The following is a 14,405-nucleotide window of genomic DNA, read 5'->3' as shown; positions in this document are numbered from 1 at the left end:
TGAAAATTCCAGCTCGTTCTAGGACTACTCTATTTGGAACTTTGTCCTGCCAGGTGATACCAAAAATGCGTCGGAGACAACACATATGGAAGGTGTTCAGCTTCCTCTCCTGCCGTGCACAAAGGGTCCAGGACTCGCTGCAGTATAGGAGTGTGCTCAGGACACAGGCTCTATAGACCTGGATTTTGGTGTATGCCGTCAACTTCTTATTAAGCCATACTCTCTTTGTGAGTCTAGAGAACATGGTAGCTGCTTTCCCAATGCGTTTATCCAGCTCGACATCTAGGGAGAGAGTGTCAGTGATTGTTGAGCCAAGGTACACAAATTCATGAACAACCTCCAGTTCTTGCATGGAGATAGTAATAGAGGGAGGTGAGTCCACGCCCTGGCACATGACTTGTGTTTTCTTTAGGCTGATAGTTAGTCCAAAGTCTTGGCAGGCCTTACTAAAATGATTTATGAGTTGTTGGAGGTCTTCAGCAGAGTGGGCAACAATGGCTGCATCATCTGCAAAGAGGAAGTCCCGCATCCATTTCAGTTGGACTTTGGTCTTCGCTCTCAATCTAGTGAGATTAAAGAGCTTTCCATCTGATCTAGTCCGGAGATAGACACCTTCTGTTGCGGTTCCAAAGGCCTGCTTCAGCATGACAGCAAAGAAGATCCCAAACAGGGTTGGCGCAAGGACACAGCCTTGTTTTACTCCGCTTCGGATGTCAAAGGGATCTGATGTTGAGCCATCAAAAACTACAGTGCCCTTCATTTCCTCATGAAAGGACCTGATGTTATTAAGGAGTTGAGGTGGACATCCAATCTTGGGAAGTATTTTAAAAAGTCCGTCCCTGCTAACCAAGTCAAAGGCCTTTGTGAGATGTATGAAGGCCACAAAGAGTGGCTGTTGTTGTTCCCTGCATTTCTCCTGCAGCTGTCGGAGGGAGAATACCATGTCAGTGGTGGATCTATTAGCTCGAAAACCACACTGTGATTCTGGATACACTCTGTCTGCAAGCACCTGAAGTCTCTTCAGCACAACACGGGCCAGCAGCTTCCCTACAACGCTGAGAAGAGAGATACCACGGTAGTTATTGCAGTCGCCCCTGTCGCCTTTGTTCTTATACAATGTGACAATGTTTGCGTCCTTCATGTCCTGTGGTACTCCACCTTCTCTCCAGCAAAGAGAAAAGAGTTCATACAGCTCAGTGGTGATAATCTCTTTACAACACTTCAAAACTTCAACGGGGATGTTATCCTTTCCAGGTGCCTTGCCAGAGGCAAGGGAATCCAAGGCTGCTTTTATTTCTGCTAAAGTTGGTTCACTGTCCAGCTCTTCCAAGAGAGGAAGGCACTCAATGTTATTTAGTGCCTCTTCCGTTACTACATTCTCTTTAGAATATAGCTCAGAGTAGTGCTGCACCCAGCGTTCCATCTGCTGTGCTCGGTCCTGGATGATCACGCCTGTAGTAGACTTCAAGGGAGCAGATTTCTTCTGTAGTGGACCTAAAGCCTGCTTGCTACCATCATACATTCCCTTGATGTTACCTGTGTCCGCTGCTATTTGTATCTGAGAGCAGAGCTGAAGCCAATAATCATTGGAACATCTCCTGGCAGTCTGTTGGACTTGGCTACGAGCAGCTCGAAGAGCCTCCAAGTTGTATTCACTAGTACAGGCTTTGTATGCTGCTAGAGCTCTCCTCTTATCCTCGATGGCTGGAATCAGCTCCTCTGAATGGGCTTCGAACCAGTCAGCCGTCTTTTTGGTCTTCTTGCCAAATGTGGACAAGGCAGTGTTATAAACAGCGTTCTTGAAGTGTTCCCATCGTACAGGTGCATTCGCATCAGCCGGGCCTGGAAGGGTTTCCTGAAGCGCTTGGGCAAATTCCTCCACTTTTCTTTGATTGCGAATCTTGTTGATATCTATACGTGGTTTTCCTTCCTTTTTAGTGTGATACAATCTCTTTGTTCGCAGTTTTATTCTGCTACACACCAGGGAATGATCAGTGTCACAATCAGCACTCTGGTAACTGTGTGTGATCGTAATACTAGATAGGCTAGAACGTCTAGTGAGGATCAAATCAAGCTGATGCCAATGCTTCGATCTTGGATGTCTCCAGGAAACTTTGTGTTGAGGCTTTGTATTAAAGAATGTGTTGGTGACACAAAGACCATAATAACAGCAAAACTCCAGCAAGCGTTGGCCATTTTCATTCATCTTCCCAATGCCAAAACGGCCTAGACAGGTGGGCCAAGAGTTGTGATCAGCACCAACTCTAGTGTTAAAGTCTCCGAGAATGAACAGCGTCTCTCTCTCAGGGTCTTTTTTGATAGTAGCTGCCAAATTGTCATAGAATTTGTCTTTGACTTCTGTTGTGGATGACAGTGTTGCTGCATATGCACTGATGAGGGTGACCAGTCCCGCTGATGAGTGGAGCTGCAGAGACAGGATTCTTTCACTCCCCACAGTAGGTGGAACAATGGATCTCAGTAGAGTATTTCGGACCGCAAAGCCAACACCATATTCCCTGGTCTCGTTCAATGGTTTTCCCTGCCAGAAGAATGAGAAGTTTTTTCTTTGACACATCCCATGTTTGGCAATCTCGTCTCTTGCAGGGCAACAATGTCCATCTGCAGTCTACTCAGTTCAATGTCGATAACAGCTGTCCTGCGCATGTCGTCTATTTCCTGCAGGTTGTCAGAAAAGCCAGGGGTCATTGTCCGAACATTCCAGGTTCCCAACTTTAGGGCAGATGTTTTCTTCTGATTGTTGCATGGTACATGGTTATTGATCTGTTTTTCGGCTCTCCGACCATCAGAAGTAGCCCCTGGCATCATGCTCTATGCCAATCGAGCAAAACGTATAACCAGTAACTGCTAGTTCCTGTGTTATTTCGACACTGTATGCAAAGCTGGAGTGTCCTCTCCAGAGCACGAAGCCTGGGTAGAATAATATGGAAGATAGGCTGTTACCCAAGCAGCAAATCCCCCCTCTCCACATCACTGAAATAGTCCAATGGAGAGGCAAGAGCCAATACAAGTGGTTCCAGCGACGTCGCAGGAGTTGGCAGAAGAACATGAACTGTCTACGGGACTCCGGCTCTGGATTTTGCCTCGAGGTTATCTCCTGAAGCCTTTTCCATCAGTGGATATAGCCACAAGGCAGTGGAGGTTTCAAATCAGAGTTTTCCTTCTCCTAGATGGGCTGCCTTACATGGCTGACGAGTCCCACCTACCCGGCCTGCTCCCTAATAGTGCGGAAGTATGATCCTACTCCTGAAACATTCCTGCCCCAAGGGGTAAGAAATACTATTTGGCTATCCCATTTAGCAGATTAGAGTAAAAAAAATAGAATGAGAGGATTTCAGGCACTAATTTATAGCCAAAGCCCCGCCCCCTCAGACCATGTGGTCAAAGGGTCAGCCTACCAGGAAGAACTCACCAATTTAAAATGTCCCCCAAACACAGCTCCCTCCTGCCTCTGCTTCCTCTTCAGGAAATAATCATCATCATCATCATCATCATCATCATCATCATCATCATCATCATCATCATCATCATCATCATAATGGATTAGGCTACCATATTTCACAACCACCTGGAAACATCAAGTAATAATATCTGTGCTTATTTAACATAATGTATCCTGGGTTCTGCTTATAATCATTTGTTAATACAGCTACAATACATATTTAGTCAATCTATACATCGTTCTTCTAGCCATTCATAAAACAGATTCCAAGTTTGATAGTATTCTGAATCTTCCTTCCCTTTAATTTTTAATATCAGTCTGTCCATTTCTGCACAGGGTACTATCTTTTAAATTATTTCTCCATCTGGAGGTGCCTCTTCATTCTTCCAGTACTGTGCGCATATAATCCTTGTGGCTGTTAAAATATGCAGTATTAAATATATACTTTGGTTATCAACATTTTCTGGTATTATACCTAATAGAAAAATTATGGTTTAAAATTTACATGTTTTTTGATTAGGGTGACTGATCAATCGGTCTTAATATTTTTATCAGGTGCACACATTCAGCATCCTGGTCTTAACTCTTTGACAAGAACTTGGAAAGCTATTTTTTTTCAGAAATAGTACAATAGTTTCTTTAACATTATAGTTACAGATTTTTAAAGGAGTAACTATTAAGTTACTTCTAATTTATTAGACTTAAGAAAAATAGTTACTTTTAATTATTGCTTCGGGGAAAGAACCTGAATACTGCTAGCCACTGGCCTCTGCTACAAAACATACTCTCCTTTCATCCACCTCATTGTTGCTTAACACAGGACAAGGTGGCAGCATGAGGCATCACCAGCATTTCAACTATGCCATATCCCTTCTCCACCTTTAAGGGAGTCAATATATCTTTAACTGGAAAGGTTCAATCATACCCTAAATAGAGTGAAGAAAGACCTCTCCAAGTTACAGCCATAATGAAATGTTGTTATCTTTTCATCGTTAGAGGAAGGAAGGGATTATTATATGAAAGAAATTGTTTGTATCTAGCTAGTTCCAAGTTATTTTTCTTTCTTTTAGGGTGCTTTGGCTTGGACTGACCATATATACATGGTACACATGGCAGACAGGTATCAGCTGTCATGAAACATTATTTGCTATGAAATATTAAGCAGTCACAGGGGAAGATACTATGTTTTGTAAGATGAGATGTTAGTGAAATAACACTTGTGTCTGGTAGCATACCAGTCATATGACTGCATATACAACCAGACATATGATCAACACCTTGGTCCTTAGGTGCAATTTGCTGCCATGACATACCAGAAATATGGAGTGACAAGGGAGTTGAAGAGAAACAAGCTAGAACTGGAAAGCTAGGCCTCTCTCTCTCTCTCTCTCTCTCTCTCTCTCTCTCTCTCTCTCTCTCTCTCTATCTGTCTAGCCAGCCACAGCACATAACACAAACCATATAAGTTAAGAGATAAAGAGCTAAATACAAATAACAAACAAGCAAATCACAAAAAACAAGCAGTACTTATAGTCAACATTGCATTGGTAAATTAGCAGCAATAGCAGGCCTGTGTAAAAAAACAGATAACGGCTGAAAGCAGCTATGTGTTGCCATGACCTGACCTGACCCAACCTTTTTAAAATTTATTTTTAAAACTAAAAATGTATAGAGAACAAAAAAGACCAAAAAAGAAAACATAGCTTTAAAAATGCCTTAATGACACAACACCACATAAACAATGCAACAATACCTAATGTACTCCCCTCCATTGGGGCCATCTGGAGATATGACCAATTTTTCCTCCACTTATGGAGCCCCATTTCCCTTTCAAAACTTCATTGATTCTTGTGAAGGTGCACAACTCTTCCCCTTTATTAACATAGTCAGTAATCTCCCTAAATATCTATAACAATATTCTTATCTATCTCAGCATTCTTTGATATTATACACAAATTTATCATTAGCAGCAGTTATATATTCCAGACTTCTTTATACGCTTCATATAATAGAAAATCAAACTTAACTTTCCAATTCATTACCATCATTAATCTTGCTACAGTTAATAAATTTGAAATTAATTCTTTTGTTGCCCTGCCCTATCCTAAAGGAATTAATTAGTGTTAAGGGATGAGAAAAAACCCCCACCAGTGTTCAAGATAGAAGTGGACAAAAGTTCTTGTCTCCAGGGTGACGGGTTATAGTATTTTGTACAATGTGTACAAAATGTCTCTCACAGTACTTCTCTTTGTGAAATAAGCAGCTTCAAAAGAACAGAGAGTGTCACAAAGATGAGAGCAAACTATCCAATTGTCCCCTAGCCAATCCAATATCAGAAGTCCAGAAGACACAAACAGATGCCAAATTGCCAAAGCCCAAAACCGTAGTCAGAAGCCGGAGTCCAAAGCCAAGGGTCAAGAAAGCAAGGTCCAAGATAAGTAGGAGCGCAGATGTGAGCCAGAGTATTGACTTGTTGCTTTCACAAGCTTCCAAGCTTTCTGGGTATAGAATATATCACAGCAGCAGTCATCAAACTCCTAGAAGCCTTCCATCCTGTTAAAACTCAGGACTGGTTGACCTGATGTTCCTGTGGGAAGCATTCATGCGAGCATTGGATCTTAGTGTCATGAGTCTTTGCCAAAGCTTCTCCCTCACTCTGGCTACTGGGGGAGGAGAATCTGGTGGTGATTCATCTGTCTGTGATTCTGATTGCCCAGCATTTTCCTCACCTGTAATGAACCCCTCAGATTCCAGATCTTCTTCGGCTGAACTCATGTCACCAATGCTTTTATCTTTCAACAGTCCATGTGCAACAAGTTTTATTTCTAAAACTGTTTTCACTTTTTTCCACTGTTAAATGAACAACAAAACTAACAATTGCTAAGTTTTCCTAAGTTGTTTTACTCTTGACTGAATTTGGTGCAATTGACTGCATAATTGATTTTACACTTTCTTAGAAGTCTTTTAGACTTCTTACATAAGCAGTGTTCACAAAATGGAATTGATCTGATCTATTTTTATTGTGTGCTTAATACTCTTTAGCAAAATTGAATCTGGTAATGATTAAAGTGTTTCTTACCAAATGCACAGGAATTAAAATAACTCCCTTTTTTATAAATCAGTAGAGCTGTATACTCCCAAGCAAAGCAAAGAGATATCCTTTAGGCTGCACCAGTAATATAGAAAGAGACAAAGTTAGCATTTATAATCAGGTGAAAAATAATCAAAATGCAACACAGTGAAGAAAAATAAGTTATTGATTACTTGCTTTCCAGATGAAAAATAAAGGGTAAGGAAGATAATAGCCTTTAAAAAGAAAAATGCAATTTTCAGCTGCTTCTCTAATGGAAAAAAATAATATCTAACTTTTCTTAGCATTAAATTTAACTGGCATTTCTCAGTGGCCAACATCCTCTCATGGAGCTTGTAGCTATCACCCCTGGCATGAATAAGCAGTGTATCAATGAGAGCTGTCAAGAGGCGGAGCCAGACAAACTAGAAGGGAGGGGGGAGTCAGAGTCTAGGGAGTTCAGTCAGAGAAAAGAGTTTTGGGTTGGAGGCAGAAAGAGTGTTTAAGGAGTAACTAGTCAGAGTGTGACCTGTATTAATTAAAATAGAAGAGGTTAAAGTAAAATATTGAAGCTTTGTGTAACTGTAAGAATGTGCATAAGAACTAGTCCTAAAACAACTTTTAATTAATAAACTTGTGAATTATAGGTTGATAAAGAGATCAACTGATGGCAGCATGTGAAAGGGCATGTTGGGATACTCGTGTGAGCTCTGTGTTTAGTGAAACAAGCAGGGGCCACAGGGTAAATGTCACAGAGCTCTGCTCTGCAGCAAAAAATGATATAATTTTCATCAAAAGATTTCTGCTAATTATAGAATTCTTTTTTTCAATTTTGGGACAGGAGTGACTCTCATGCAATGCGATGAAATTGTGCACACCGTGAGATTGAAAAAGGAACTCTTTACTTAGTGGCAATCTGCCACGGCTAGTTACATCATTCTTGCTATACTGACAGAGCTCCTCAAGGACATACTAAGCACTGTGAAAGTGGTATAGGGCAGATAGAATTGATGGAAGGAGGTGAGATCTGTTGCCCTGTTACAAATCTTGGTGTATGTTCTTTGCATTTCCAGCAGTCCTCCTCTGGAAAGTATATGTAGTTCAGATTTGCTAATTGATGCTCTACTGTGTGCATCTGACAAAGGAGGCTGCAGTCCACAAAATATATTTATGCCAAATGCAGTTGTTACCCTTTAAAATGCCAACTGATAAAAAAAAGAATATTCCTCCATTTATTTCACTTAACTAGTGAATGCATTCAGTGTTTCTTCACTGAATGTATGCACATTGAATGGAACCTTTAATTGTTATAGAAAAGCATTTTTATCCCATAAATGGTGAGATCTCTTCAGACTTTGGGAGCAACACAGTATGTGTCTCTGGGTTGTAGGACGGAGAGAATTCTTTCCCTCTTTCATTTCTAAATGGGTTTACCTATAAAAAGTATGCTCTTTCCTCCGAATAGCCTGTGGAGAAATGGGAACAAATGTGGTATTGCTTTACAGAAAGGTGAACTAAAGATTATAAAAATCTTTAAGTTATTAAATTATAAATTATAAAAGCTCTCAGAGAATTTTCTGAGGAAATACTAAAGGTCTCTGCATTGCAACTGTGAAAGCCTACCTCAAAAATACTTACAGGCAGTGTAACAATCAATCTGAAGTTAACCTCAAGTTTCAAGGGAATCAAAAAGTCGCACATCCAAAGTCCTCAATTTTGATTTATGCTTTGAGGTTGGGAAAAAACAGTGGCCATTATAAAACAGGAGGGTAGATGTGAGTAAGTGCTCAAGATCACTGCCCTGCCCTCTGAGAGACTGAAAAAAAAAGAAGTCAAAAATAAAGAGCACTCCTAAGAAAGACACATTTTTTTCAAAAAAGTCTGTGAGAGTAAAAAGACACGAAAGATTTTTGTGATCTTTTTTGTACCCTGCCCTTGTGCTCAGAGGGAAATGGAAGAAGGAAAAATAACACAGAGAGACACTGTGAGAAGAGGGATAAACGAAAAAAAATATAGCTGTAAAGTCAAAGTGAATGAAAAAGTCAAAGGGGAAAAGCATTAAGAAAAAGGTGGGGAATGTGAAGATGTGTAAAGGAAATGAAAAGAAAGGAAGGAATTTAATAGGAGCCATATTAGCACATCAGCTATCAGCTTTCATAAATTTTTCAAAGACTTTTCTTCTTAAAATCTTCTGTGCAAAAAACAGAGAGAGAGAGAGAGAGAACAAGATAAAGGCAATGTCAAAAATGCATCTGTGTTATTCAGCTTGGAGGGCATGGATTGATCCTGAAATAATCGATGCTTAATATCCGTACCTTTGAAGAATAATATCCAAAATGCTGATTTGAGGAGTTTGAATATTGAAATTCAGTCCTTTTAAAATTCTCTCAACTGGAGTTTTCAGTGGTGCTAAACAAATTTTTCATATGGGTAATGTTAAAATCCATTTTGTACACATGTGTTTTTTTCATAAGAGTCAGTGGTTTAGATGCTTACATTCTCTTGATATATGCATTCTTTGCCACTTTACCAGCTACTTTCTAGAATTTCAGTTTAGCCCACTTTAGGGTACTTTATTATTATTATTATTATTATTATTATTATTATTATTATTATTATTATTATTATTATTATTATTATTATTATTATATTGAAGGAGTAAGCAATTAAAAACTGTGGGACCTCTTATGAACTACAGTGTTTCGTTAATAGTCCAACTGCATCTCTGTGACCCATCTAAAATATTTTTTTTCTTAAAGATAGAATGCTACCTTAAAAGTTTTTAGGTTGATGAAGTCTTGCAAATACTCCAAGGTATTTCCTGTTTACCCCATGTACAATCTATTTCTTTTCTCAGGAGTTTATTTTATTTATTTATTTATTTATTTGATTTATATCCCGCCCATCTGGTCTGGTCGACCACTCTGGGCGGCTTCCAATAAGGTGTATAAAATTTATTTTAAATATATTTAAATATATATGAGATTTTCAGTTATAGCCTCACAGTTTAAGGTACTTTAAATTTAGATAGCAACTGGCTGATTATGCATTTTGACCTGAATCACCACAGTACAGTACTCTAGCCACTAAACAAACCATACTGGCTTGTTGGTGATGCAGTCATATTCTGAGTTAGCCTACTTTCTGAGGTAAACTCAGTGACTTTCCCCTGCCTTTAGGAAATAGCAGACAACCTGGTAAATACATTGAGACAGACTTTGTGGCACAGTTCAAGATGAGCAGTGTTTAACTGCAGCCAAAGAAATCAAATATGTATGCTTGAAGATCTGGGTTATAGTCCATGAAAGCTCACACTGAAATAAATTTGTTAGTTGGTGCCACAATATGTATTGTTGTTAGATTTAGAGAAGAAATGGCAGTTATATCTCAACTCAACTGCTTCCACAGTCTTATGTGTAAACCATACTGTGAAGCATGGGTGGTACCTTGCATTACAACTCACTTAAATGAACTTGCATTATTCCAGAATAATTTCTAATGACAATGGAGAAGCAGGTGTTTTACGTAACAGTGCAACACTTGGCAAACATTTTTCACCTGACCATGTTTTATTTTTCATTTTCATAGAGGCTTTCCCCTACTGATTAATTTGGGAAAAATAAAAACTGTCTTAAGTATCATTTGGAAATCAAAATCAATAGCCCAGTCCGTTCCTCATTTGATGCGTCATAAATAAAATGCATTTCTTAAGTCAGATGCCTGATGCTTACTGAAATAAAGATTACTTTTAAAAAAGCACTAAGCTGTTAAATAGAACCCCAGAGGCTATTTTGTTCTCAAATATTTATGTGCTGTTCAGTGATTTTCCTCCCTCTGCCCCCACACCTACCATCTGCGATGCTTATTGACAAAGCTGTCCTTAAACCAGCAAATGTTCCTTTTTCCACCTGCTCTTTTCCCAATAGTTTTATCACTGAAACCTATAAGCAAAGAACATGGGACCATTCATCTTCCTGCACTGCATCACAGAAGGGGTCTAGAATCTGCCTTTTGCCCCTGCAGGATGATGGCCAGCAGAAGATATGATTTTGCTTCGGGTGAAGATTGAATATTGTCCCAGAAGGCATTTGAACTTATTCTGAAGAAATGTGGGTCTTGCCCAAAGTAATCCAAGTGAAGTGGGTTGTGGTCAGACTTGGAACAGGACCTTCAGAGACCACCTTTTTGGTCTCTAGTCTAGAGAGATTTTTAATGCTCCCCAAAGACATCAATTAGAATGCCAGGAAGAGGGGAGAAAGAAGGTGAGGAGGTTTCTAACAACTGTCATTTCTAACCAAGGAATCACTTTATTGGAGCTCTTCAATCACATTACTTTTGAGAGTGATATGGATATAACCCAGCTGAAATTGTTCTAATGTTCCAGTGTTCTTTTTGAGCTGACTTTCCCGATAAAAGTAACAACACTTCAAGGAGCTGAGGCATTGTTCACATTCCCATTTTTCTTATTCCTATCTATACCCATTCTTTACTAAAACTGTTTCCTAAAATCCCAACCCTTACATCTCAATTTATATTTACTCTTGCTGTTTGTTTGTGCTTATATTGTTAGTTACTTAGTTACTCCTCTTTACCCCAACCACATGCTGCCTAGTTTTTGTTTTTTGTTTTTTAAATTCAGTTCAGTGTTATTATATTAAAAGAGTCTCTATCATTTGGGGCTCATAGGTACAGCTGAAATGTTGAGGAAGTATAATGGGTGCCACCATGAAATGACTGCCCGGGGGAAAGATGTCCTGATACAAGAGGCCAAGAAGCTAAAAGTCAGATCTAGACTAGCAAATAATAATAAAAAATGGTCATGATTTTGCGGGTTTTTTTTTAACAAGATTTCCTCAAACTATCATCAAATTCACTTATACTGAAGTCCATAGGCAACAAGTTTTTTAAAAACATTCTTTGTCACTTGTCACAGTGACCGATAACCAGTGCTAATACATACTGTAAACATTTCTAAACATATTTTTAAATGGGCTGTCCCAAAGAGTACATATTTCATCCTAGCATCTATATGTATTTTATCCTGAAATATGCATGTTAATGGGTTCACTGTCTAGGGGAGATGGTTCTTCATCTAAGGTGGAAAGAATCAGAGGAGTCATCTTTTTCACTCTAACAATTTCAGGTTTATTAACATTTAACTGGTCAACATTGGCAAACTGATTTAGGAAACTCAACTCAGGGAATATACCAAAACTGTCAATGGCAGTATCTGTCCTTTCTCCCACAGAACTCAAAGGAGTGCAGGACCAAACTTCTCTGTGTTGGTCAGCTTCTGTAGTGGGGCACTCCGCACCACACATATAGTCCCGCAACATGACTGTCTTGCCCAGTCTCCTTCCAATGGTGGGGTGTTGAAACTAGCGTCGGGTCGGTTCACGCACTGTCCTCTGCCCTGTTTCTTAGGAAACACCACCACTGACCACTCCAGAGGTTCTATATTCACCTCCTCTCTTTCCTTCTAGATAGGATCAGGGAGCAGCCCTCCTACTGTATACTCAAGTGAGGGAAATCTCTCAACAATTCCTCCTAAACAGCTTCCAGATGTTTCAGGTGCGCTTCCCAGGTGTGGCTATTAATCAAGATATCGTCGATATAGGCACCTGCAAAGAGCCATATGGGCTCGAGCACTTGGTCCATCAAATGCTGAAAGGTCGCTGCAGCCCCGTGCAACCCAAAAGGCATGTGGGAAAAATGGAATAATCCTTTAGGAGTCACAAAGGCCATTTTTTCTCTATCGTCTCCCCATAATGGAATTTGCCAATATCCTTTAGTGAGCTCTAAAGCTGTTAGAAATTGTGCCTGGTCAGTCGTTCTAGCAAATCATGGAATTCACGGCACATGTTCATTCAAGAACCTATGTGTCTTTTCTTTCAGGTGGTGGAGAAAAACTTGGACCCAGAGTGCAAATAACTTTGCATTCTCTGCTGGCAAAAGAAGCAATACTCTCTGTCCTGGTTAAAACTGTCTGGGCCTAAGGTTCCTGTCGTACCATTGTTTCTGGCCCTGTTGTACCTGGGTCAGATTGACTTTGGCCACCTGAGCAACCTTTCTGAGATGTTCCCTCATCTCAATCACATGTTTCACTACTGTATTTGCTTCATCCTGCCCACTTTCCCATTTCTCCTTCACCAGATCTAGTACCCCCTGTTGGTTCCACCCATACATTATTTCGAATACTATTGCTCGGCTGGAGAAAGTCTATTTGAAGAACAGCACACTCCTTACCTCTCCCGCTTCGTGCAAACCATTCTGTAGAGTTTCATCGTCCTGCTGCCACAATAAATTCGCAAGCCCTCAACCAATCTCACCCTAACATTTCCCTTGATAGTCCTGGTACAATGCCCACTTTAATTCACTTAGTCTCTTCTCCCGTCCTTGTTTGCCCTCGCCCCCTGTGCGCTTTCCAGGATTTGGTGGTCCATCATTATGGGGCGTACCAGCTTTGGCCACATAAGTTCAAAGCAATCCCAATGCTCCTCATGGTGCAGCTCCGTTGCTCCCGGTCGCCATCTTTTCTTGTGGGCGTCCTCTCTCCCCAGCCTGGAAGTTATCACGAGCGCCCTCTTCTGCTGAACAGAAATCTTCCACCAATTGAATTGCTTCCTCCAGTTTCGTTGAACAGTTTCTCTGAACCCAACTTTTAAGCCCGCCTGTCAAGGTCGTAACTAACTGCCCCATCATTAATATCTCCAAGATCTCTTCCTTTGATTTCTCGTCGGGTTTCAACCACCGCACCAAACTCGCCTGCATTCTCTGAGTTAACATTCTCGGATGCACCCCTGTTTTCCATTTCAGCTCCCAAAACCATTTCCGATAAGCTTCTTCGGTTAGGTTCAGCATTCATAGAATAGCTGTCTTGACTATCTCATATTGAGCTGCTTCCCATGCTGACAGAGTGTCCACTACCACTTGCAGCACTCCTGTTAAACAAGGAATCAATATCAAAATCCATTGTTCTTTGGGCCATCTGGCCACCACAGCTACTCTTTCAAATGTATGCAGGTATGCTTCAGGATCGTCAGATGCCCCCAACTTTTGTATCCTAATCGGAGCAGGACCCACAACCCATGGGCTCTGTTGTCCCTCCTGCGTTCATCCAGCCTTTCCTTCCTCCTCTTTCTTTACCATTAATTGTCACATTAGCAGCACTTGCTGATCCGTCAGGTTTGCAATCAACTTCTCTTGCTTCTCCACAGTCCTCTGCCACCATGCAAGTCTTGGTTTCCCGCCATTGGAACCGCCCCATGCTGGGCGCCAGTGTGAATGGATTCACTGTCTAGGGGAGACAGTTCTTCATCTAAGGTGGGAAGAATCAGAGGAGTTGTCTTTTTCACTTTAACAACTTCAGGTTTATTAACATTGTTCCTCTGTGTTTTCCACTTCCCTTTCTCTTGGACTCCTTTCTTCAGTAGTAGACGGCACACTCTCTCCTGCACTCCTTCACAATGCATCATTGTATATATATACATTTTCATACATTTTAATGCAAAATTAGGTGAAGTGCAAGGTCAAAATATCAAGTGCATTTCAATTTTCCCATGAATCTCAGTGGTGAATATCAGTTTGGTTTACTTCAAAATTCAAAGTAAATAAAATTCTGAAGCATCTCTGTCACCACTTGGGGAAAAACGCCTGGAGCAAATTACACATGTTCGTGTAATGTTCTCCAATTCTGGTTCTGTTTAACAGGTTCTGTTTGAATTATGATTGACTCTGAAATGAATATTAATAGTTACCCATAGATATAGTTAGAAAGAATGAGAGAAAAATACGTTGAGGAAAAATATAAGCTTAAAAACAGTCATTTTTTTCCTTGCATTTGCTGAAGAACTAAAGATCAGAACAATCCCAAAT

The 14,405-nt window shown here is 40.2% G+C and overlaps 1 long non-coding RNA gene across 1 annotated transcript in view; it reads left to right on the top strand.

Annotated features, from left to right (window-relative positions):
- The window catches only part of LOC144585850 (uncharacterized), a 264,465-nt gene that overhangs the window by 26,622 nt on the left and 223,438 nt on the right, over positions 1–14,405 (top strand). The window lies entirely within an intron of this gene.

Source organism: Pogona vitticeps, chromosome 1 (genome assembly GCF_051106095.1).
Source record: "Pogona vitticeps strain Pit_001003342236 chromosome 1, PviZW2.1, whole genome shotgun sequence".
Lineage (NCBI taxonomy): Eukaryota > Metazoa > Chordata > Lepidosauria > Squamata > Agamidae > Pogona > Pogona vitticeps.
This window is presented reverse-complemented; position numbering and strand designations above follow the sequence as displayed.